At 36.7% G+C, this 7,774-nt stretch overlaps 1 protein-coding gene across 1 annotated transcript in view; it reads left to right on the top strand.

The window, feature by feature from the left end:
* The window catches only part of LRP1B (LDL receptor related protein 1B), a 1,720,016-nt gene that overhangs the window by 369,741 nt on the left and 1,342,501 nt on the right, over nucleotides 1-7,774 (top strand). The window lies entirely within an intron of this gene.

The raw sequence follows: 7,774 nt of genomic DNA, 5'->3' as shown, positions 1-7,774 counted from the left end.
TATAAGATGCACTGGACGCACCTAGGTTTTAGAGGAGGAAAATAGGAAAAAAAATCCTATTTTTTCTACCACTGCCCCCCCCCCCACCCAGCGAGCTAGGTAAGCTACATTAGCACTATAAGACGCACCCCCACTTTCCCCCCAAATTTGGGGGAAAAAGTGTGTCTCACAGTCCGAAAAATACAGTATGCAACTTACCTTTATTTCTATAGCAATCTTGGAAATGTATGGCATAGTTATGTGAGAGGACTTGGTGGAACAAACAATAACAACTTAACCCATAATGACAATGGGAAAAGTGCCATTTATCTTAGATGTTCAAAACAAATTAATACATAGTGTATTACGAATAATTAAGCAAAAGCCATTTTATACTAAGTGCTTAATTGTCTGATGCTGCTAGTGTATGTAAAATAATCATCCTTATGAAATAGAGATTCTGAAAATTCAGAGAGATGGATGTTAAGGACTGACAATAGCAGAGGTTTGCAGAGGGTGGCACGTGTTACAGGGATAAGCTTTTTGAACAGGCTTCAAATTCAGCTCTCTTTGAATATTCGCTGGTTCATGAAAAGTGGTTTAGAGCACATGAAATGGAGGGAAAAAAGGTCAGTTAGGGTAAAGTATCAAAAAACAATGTTTTGTTTTCTGAACAGCAGTACATCTTGTGTGACTTTTACAGCATTCATCCAATGGCAGTTTGTGAAGTACTTTCAATTAAGCAGACACATTACAAGGGTTCTAGAAAAAAAGGAAAAATAGGGCGGGGAATGACTATGGTGTAACTTATTTTCAAAGCCACTCTAAAGTATGTGTCATTTATGGTTTATAAATGAAAACTTAAAGATTAAATTGCTGAGATCATTTCCAAAATACACTCTGGTCTTAATTTTAAAAAATGTTAATACAAATATCTCTTAAAGTTGAGAAAAAATCTGAACACCCCTACAAAATAAGCAACAGCATTGCAGAGAGTGGTAATCACACTTTTATTTACTTGATAAACCTGTATGCAAAGGGAAATGCGCACACTGACAGTGCCTGTTTCACTGTCAGCGATGTCTTAACCGCAAAGAACTGATAACGGCCTAAATGCAACTCGACCGGGGACTAGGTAGAAATAGATACACGGCCATTCGAATGACTAAACCATCTACATGGAGATAAACCAAAAAAAATCTGTGTTGTAAAAAGTAGAAACACAGGCACACTGACTTTAAGATGTTATCTATGTGGAGAAGTGGGAAAACTGTTATCTTTTATTAAACAATTTTTAAAAAATAGCATAATTTCATACAAAGTGATTGCCACTAAGGGACAACTGTAGTCAGAGGATCAGGGAAAGTACCATTGCTGTAAAGTCTGTTCAGCTGAGTTTTCTCATAAGAGGTTGTTTAGAGAGTTTTCACTAAGGAAGTGATTTGATGCTATTTTCATTATATATATATATATATTACCCTGACTATTTTAGGGAAATGGTTGGGTAGGGTGAGAGAAATAAAAATGGAAAGGCAAGTGACCGGCTGTCGCAGTAGTCCAAAGAAAAGAGCTAATGTGAGAAGAAAGCAGATGCTCCTCTGGGCCTAGTAATAGAATCCTGATGCCTTCAGTATATGGATGATGCAGCATTCAGATGACGACTGGAAGGCTCCCGTGGGTGCCTGTGGGAGAACGAGGCAGGTTATGAGGTCTGCAGAGAACACAGATTAAAGAGGATGAGTAAAAGCAAACTGTATTATATTGGGGTGTGATTCTGAGCCTTGGCTTAACATTGGAATCATGTGGAATATTTTAAAAAGCACAGCTTAACCCTACTCCTACCCACCATGACCACCACCAACACACCACAACTACACACACAGCTCAAGATTCTGATATATTTGAGGTGGAGTGTGGTTGAGATAGTGAGTTTTTAAAATGCTACTCAGATCATGCTAATTCACAGCTTCCCCTGAGAACCATTGGTCTGGGCAGAACTCAAAATAGCCAGTGACACAGACGGTGAGGAAGGAAAGTGAGTTACTGGTGATCTGGGTAGTGGTACCCAAAAGAGCATGTGAGTGCTTAAACTCTTCCAGGACTGCCTTCCGGTAGCTAAATCTCAGCAGCAGAACTGCTTCTTTACTACACCAAGCCTCCAGACTCAAACAAATGCTTAAAGTTTCTTAGGAAATATTTCTCCACTTTAGGGCCTTTATATTTATGTAAATAGCACCTTTAAATTCTCTTATGCCCTTTTAAAATTTCCCATGCACTTAAAAAATGCATTTGTAACTACAGCACAAAAATTAAACTTCTTACATAAATATATTTATGGATGCCATTAAACATAAATTTAGTATTGATTTGTAAATACATAGGTCAAGACTGGTACTAATATAAAAACAAATTATACTTCTCTATTACATATGAAATGAAATACCAGATCATTTCATTTTCACTGAGCTTAATGTATATTGAGGAAAAGTCTAATCTGCAATTTATTTTTTAAATTATGATGCCCATTTTAATCAGTTACAAAGATTACTATTTATTATAGAATTTGAAAATGTTGGAAGATGACTGTGCCTTAAATATAAAAGTTAATTTAAAACAATTTATATCACATGCAAAAAATTGCTTTTCAAGTGAAAAACTCTGTATTGCTTGATGTTAAAATATTGTATTCCCATTTCAAAGCTATGTAATTACTCTGCTTAGATCTTTGTGAGCAAATATTTAAAATCTTTACCCCTTCTTAATTTATTTGTGTTTGTTTTGGGAGATAAACTTTGAATAAAGAAGTTAGTAATATTTTCCTCTTCTGGATAATCTCTTTAGGAGAAATTGTCAAGGAAAATACTTTGGAGTAGGGTGGGAGAAGAGACAGGGGACCCTTCATTTGAAATGGTTATATTACAGATAGTTTATAATGTTCAAAGCAACCCCACGTTAGCACATCAATCACCAATAACCCCTAGTTATTAGAAATAATCTATATATCTTCTGCAGTTGTTAAACCTTTCATTTAGAGCACAATTATTTTGCTATTCAATGTATTAGAGTCCACTATTTAAGAAACATTTTTAGAGGTAAATTTGCAGTAAAGAAATGAGTTTATATGCATTTATTTCTTAGTAATATTTTTAATATGTTAAAATGTTAAAAATTCAAATAGTAAGATAGAACCATGAAGTCCCTCTATTAGTATAAATTCTAGACAAAGGTTCAAAGACAAGCATATATTTTTTGTTTTTTAAATCATTTTTATTTTTAATTGCAGTTGACATACATTATTATATTAATTTTAGGCACACACCCCAGTGAGAAGCTATTATATAACTTAGTAAGTAATCATCCTGACAAACCCCATACCCATCTGACTCCATACAGTTATTAGAATATTGTTGACTATATTCCCTATGTTGTACTTTACATCCCATGACTGTTCTATAGCAACCAACTTGTATTTCTGAATTCCTTCACTGTGTTACCCATTCCTCCCAATCCCACTCCCCTCTGGCAACCTTCAAAATGTTTTCTGTACCTATGAGTCTGTTTCTTTTCTGTTCCTTTGTTTTTGTTTTTAGATTTAATTGTTAATAGATATGTATTTTTCCCATTTTAATGTTGATATATTTTTAATTTTCTTCTTCAGGAAGACCCTTTAACATTTCATATAATACTGGTGTGGTGCTGGTGAATTCCTTCAGCTTGTCTGGGAAGCACTTTATCTGCCCTTCCATTCTAAATGGTAGCTTTTCCAGGTAGAGTATTCTTGGCTGTAGAATCTTGCTTTTCATCACTTTGTATCTTTCTTGCCAATCCTGTCTGGCAGGTAGTATCTGTTGAGAAATCAGCTGACAGTCTTATGGGACCTCCATTATAGGTAAATAACTACTTTCTCATGCTGATTTTAAGATTCTCTCTTTGTCTTTAACCTTTTGATCTTAATTATGATGTGTATTGTTGTGGGTCTCTTTGGGTTCATCTTGTTTGTGGCTCTCTGTGCTTCTTAGACATGTATGTCTACTTTCTTCACCAAGTTAGGGAAGTTTTTATCAATATTTTTTAAAATAAGTTTTCAGTTACTCGCTCTTTCTCTTCTCCTTCTGGCACCCCCATTATGCAAATGCTGGTACACTTGAAATCTTAGAGAGACTCCTTACGCTATTCTCTTTTTATTGGTGATGGTGGGGGGTAGATTCTATTTCATTTTGCTGTTCTGATTGGGTTTTATGCTTCCTTATATTCCAAATTGCTAATTTTATTTTTTGCTTCATCTACTCCACTGTTGATTCCCTTAAATTATTCTTCATTTCAGCTAATGTATCCTTCATTTCTGACTGGCCTTTTTTTTATGTTGTTGATATTCTCATTAAGTTTACTTAGCATCTTTAAAACAAGTATTTGAACTCTGTGTTTTGTATATTGCTTGTCTCCAGTTTGTTTAGTTCTTTTTCTAGAGTTTTGTTCTGTTTTATCATTTGGAACATATTTCATTGTCTCCTCATTGTGGAAGCCACCATCTGTTTGTTTTTATATATTAGGTAGAGCTGTTACATCTCTCAGGCTTGGTAGAGTGGCCCGATGTAGGCAGTCTGTAGGCTCCAATGGCACAGCCTCCCTGATCTCCCAAGCTGGAGAGTCAAGGTGTAACACCCATGTGGGCTGTGTACATCCCATGTTGTCGTTGAGCTTTGATTACTGTTGACACATCAATGGTGGAGATTTACCTCCAAGTCAATTAGTTCCAAGAACAGGCTGAAACTACCGAACACCAACTTTCGAACAGCATATAGTAGCAGCTGTGTAGGGGCGCACCCCACAGAGCAAGACTTAACTTCAGCAGGGCTCAGGTGCCTGCTCCATCCCCCTCTTTAGTGTGTTGCTTGTGGAGGTGGTTGGGTGGTAACACTTCAATACAATTTGAAGCTGTCTACTAGATGCACTGGCTTTGTGGCCTCTCAAGAGGTACAAGCCAATGTCATCCGCCACCTGTGTTCTGCCCAGGGCCACCCAGCATGAGCTACAAAGCAATCTGTAGGTAGCTACTACTTTTGCTGGGCTTGAAGGTGCCCAGGTGAGGCCAAGCTACAAACTGAGGCCAGCTGCTGCTAGTGCCAGGCCTGGCATCACTCAGGGAAAGGTATGGGGCATACTGAGGCCAGATGTTGCTTGTTTGAGAAATTTTAGGAAAATCTGAGGTATGAGACAAGATGGGCCTTTTGTATGGAAAAACCACTGGAAACAGCTTGAGTGGGCCTGTAGTTGGGTAGGGTGGGGCCTTAGGGAATTGCCAACTCCAGAAAAATAGTGTGAGCCATGTTGATGGAGTCTCAGATATGGTGCCCACCTACTGGCTCTGTGGGAGGGAACACTCATCAAAGGAATAATGGTTCTACCAGCACCTTCATGTAGGAGAAAGCTGTCCCCCAACCTTTTTCCCTGATACTGTTTCTCTTCATATGCCTCAGGTGCTCTTTAGGTCGATACCCCAGCACTGGAGCTGAGATAGAGTGAATCTAAATAAGTCTATGTGCAGGCCCTTTAAGAGAACCTACCTTAGTTTCCCTCATTCTCAAACCCTGCTGGATTTTACAGCCAGAAGTTGCGGAAACTTCTCTTCCTGGCTCTGGAACCCTAGGCTGGGAGGTTTGGTGTAGGGCTGGAACTCCTCACTCCTCAGGGAGAACCTCTGCAGCTGAGATATCCCTCCGAATTTTTATCTATCACTCCATGAATGTGGGACCAGCTTGTTCTGCATCTCTTCCCCTTCTATCAGTGTTGATGTGGCTACTACTCCAGTTCCCTAGTTTTAGGACTTCCATTCAGCCCTTTTCAGGTGGTTCTGAAGAATGTTCTATAGTTTATTTGTGATTTTGATGTGTTTGTGGGAAGAAGCAAGCGCTACATTTACCTGTATCGCCATCTTGACTAGAAGTCCAAGATGAGAGTTGGGTTTGTTTTCTGTCTTTTTATTTGTTAACTCTTTCCTACAACATATCTTCTATCCCATTAAAAAGAAATGTGACAAATAAAGTATTTTCCCTTGAGCAAGAAATATTACAAAAAAATATCATTGTAATACTTCTACTTAAATTCTTAAATATCTAGTAATGGTTGAAAATCTTAATATAATTGATTATATTGAAATATAATTATTGATGCAACGAAGTATATAGTGTAAAATTATTCTCATGGGATTCATCTAAATTTTTTTAAAATGCTTCCTCATCAGCTAATCACTTTTAACTCTATAAATCCATTTGTATTATAGTCCAATAATTATGTTTTGCTAATAAATCTATCATAATACTTATTTCTTATATTTTTCTTACATTTTCTATAAATAGATAAAAAAGAAAAACCTAGGATTTGTAACATTATTTTCATTTGTAAAATTATTCTCATTACCATCATACAATATAAATTTAAACTTTCACTATTTAAAAATTATGTCTAAATACTCACACTTGTAAATACATTGCTTTATTTAAATTATTAAAATCATGTAGTAAAATATGCTGAGTTTTCTTTTTGTTTTTCTTCTTTACAAGTATGACTGCAATAATAAAATACTTAGTGATGCTTTTAGAACTTGAAGAAAGGACTAGCAGTGGGCTCCAGGATCAAGGAGAGATTAGAGGCTTTTTAATTTTTAGACTTTTAGCCTCAGAGGGAAAATATATATATAAAGACTGGATTAGAAATTAATATCCAGCTTTAGTCCTTGAAGGCAGGAAATCACTTGAAAATGCAGGGATGCCTGATACAGTAGCACTTGAACATTTATTTTTACCTAAAAGTATCTTTCTAGAAATAGGAGGCTAATGATCATCCAGGTGGCATGAGCAGTAGCAATGGGGAGATTGAAGGCATCCCTGAGTTAATGTATGTACAGGGCTTCCATGAAAAGAGTTAGTCCCTTAACTCTGCAATTACATAAATTACAGTGTACGTATCTACTGTGAAATACACCAGACATGTATTAGCTCTTTCTCACAGTCAGTAAAAGCAGTTATGACTTCCTGATCCCCTCACTGAGTCCTCACTAGCTGTTGACTTGCTAAACTGAACTAGTTTACCAGTTCTTTGCCTTCGTTGGCTACTGGTTCAAGTTCATGACTGCTTTACAGTAGCTTCATTTCATATCTTTGTGGTAATAAAAAGTATCACCTAACTGGCATTCTGGTTCAAACTGTGATAAATTTCCCAGGCATCTAAGCATTATTATCATGAATGTCCTTTCAATCCTCAGTACATAAAACTGTGCCTCATACAAGGTTTATAACTTTGAAATCTCAGTCAACCTTTTCCCTGATGTATGTATTTAGCCAAAGTTCCCATTTTACATTCCATCTGCCATGGATCTGACTCATTTCCATTCTCTGCAGCATCCTCTCACCCCTACTCCTTCTGCCTCACTGAGCTCAGTAAGGTTGCCCTGTTTAAACACTGCTGAAATATGAGCCTTACAAATCAAGATCCTCATTTTGCTGAATGCTGTCATTCAAGTGTAGGTTTAATAGAAGCACTCCTATATTTAGATTCAGGCATGATAACTATAAATTAACACAGCTATTTGCCCACTAAATACTCATAGTGTCTTTTCTTTATTGTCTCAACACAGGCCCCTGGCATGTTGGGTAACACCCTGGACTTCTGTTGTTTTCATCTCTGGGGTCAATTTCTTAAATTAATCTGTTCATGTCAATGAAGTGAGTCAACCTAGGACAACAGCTTTCACTTTATTAATTATTACACACTTGTATATTAGGAAATCTGGTTAAAA

This window comes from Desmodus rotundus, chromosome 2 (assembly GCF_022682495.2).
Source record: "Desmodus rotundus isolate HL8 chromosome 2, HLdesRot8A.1, whole genome shotgun sequence".
NCBI classification, from domain to species: Eukaryota; Metazoa; Chordata; class Mammalia; order Chiroptera; family Phyllostomidae; genus Desmodus; species Desmodus rotundus.
Note: the sequence above shows the minus strand (reverse complement) of the source record. Positions and strands in the feature narration are given on the sequence as shown.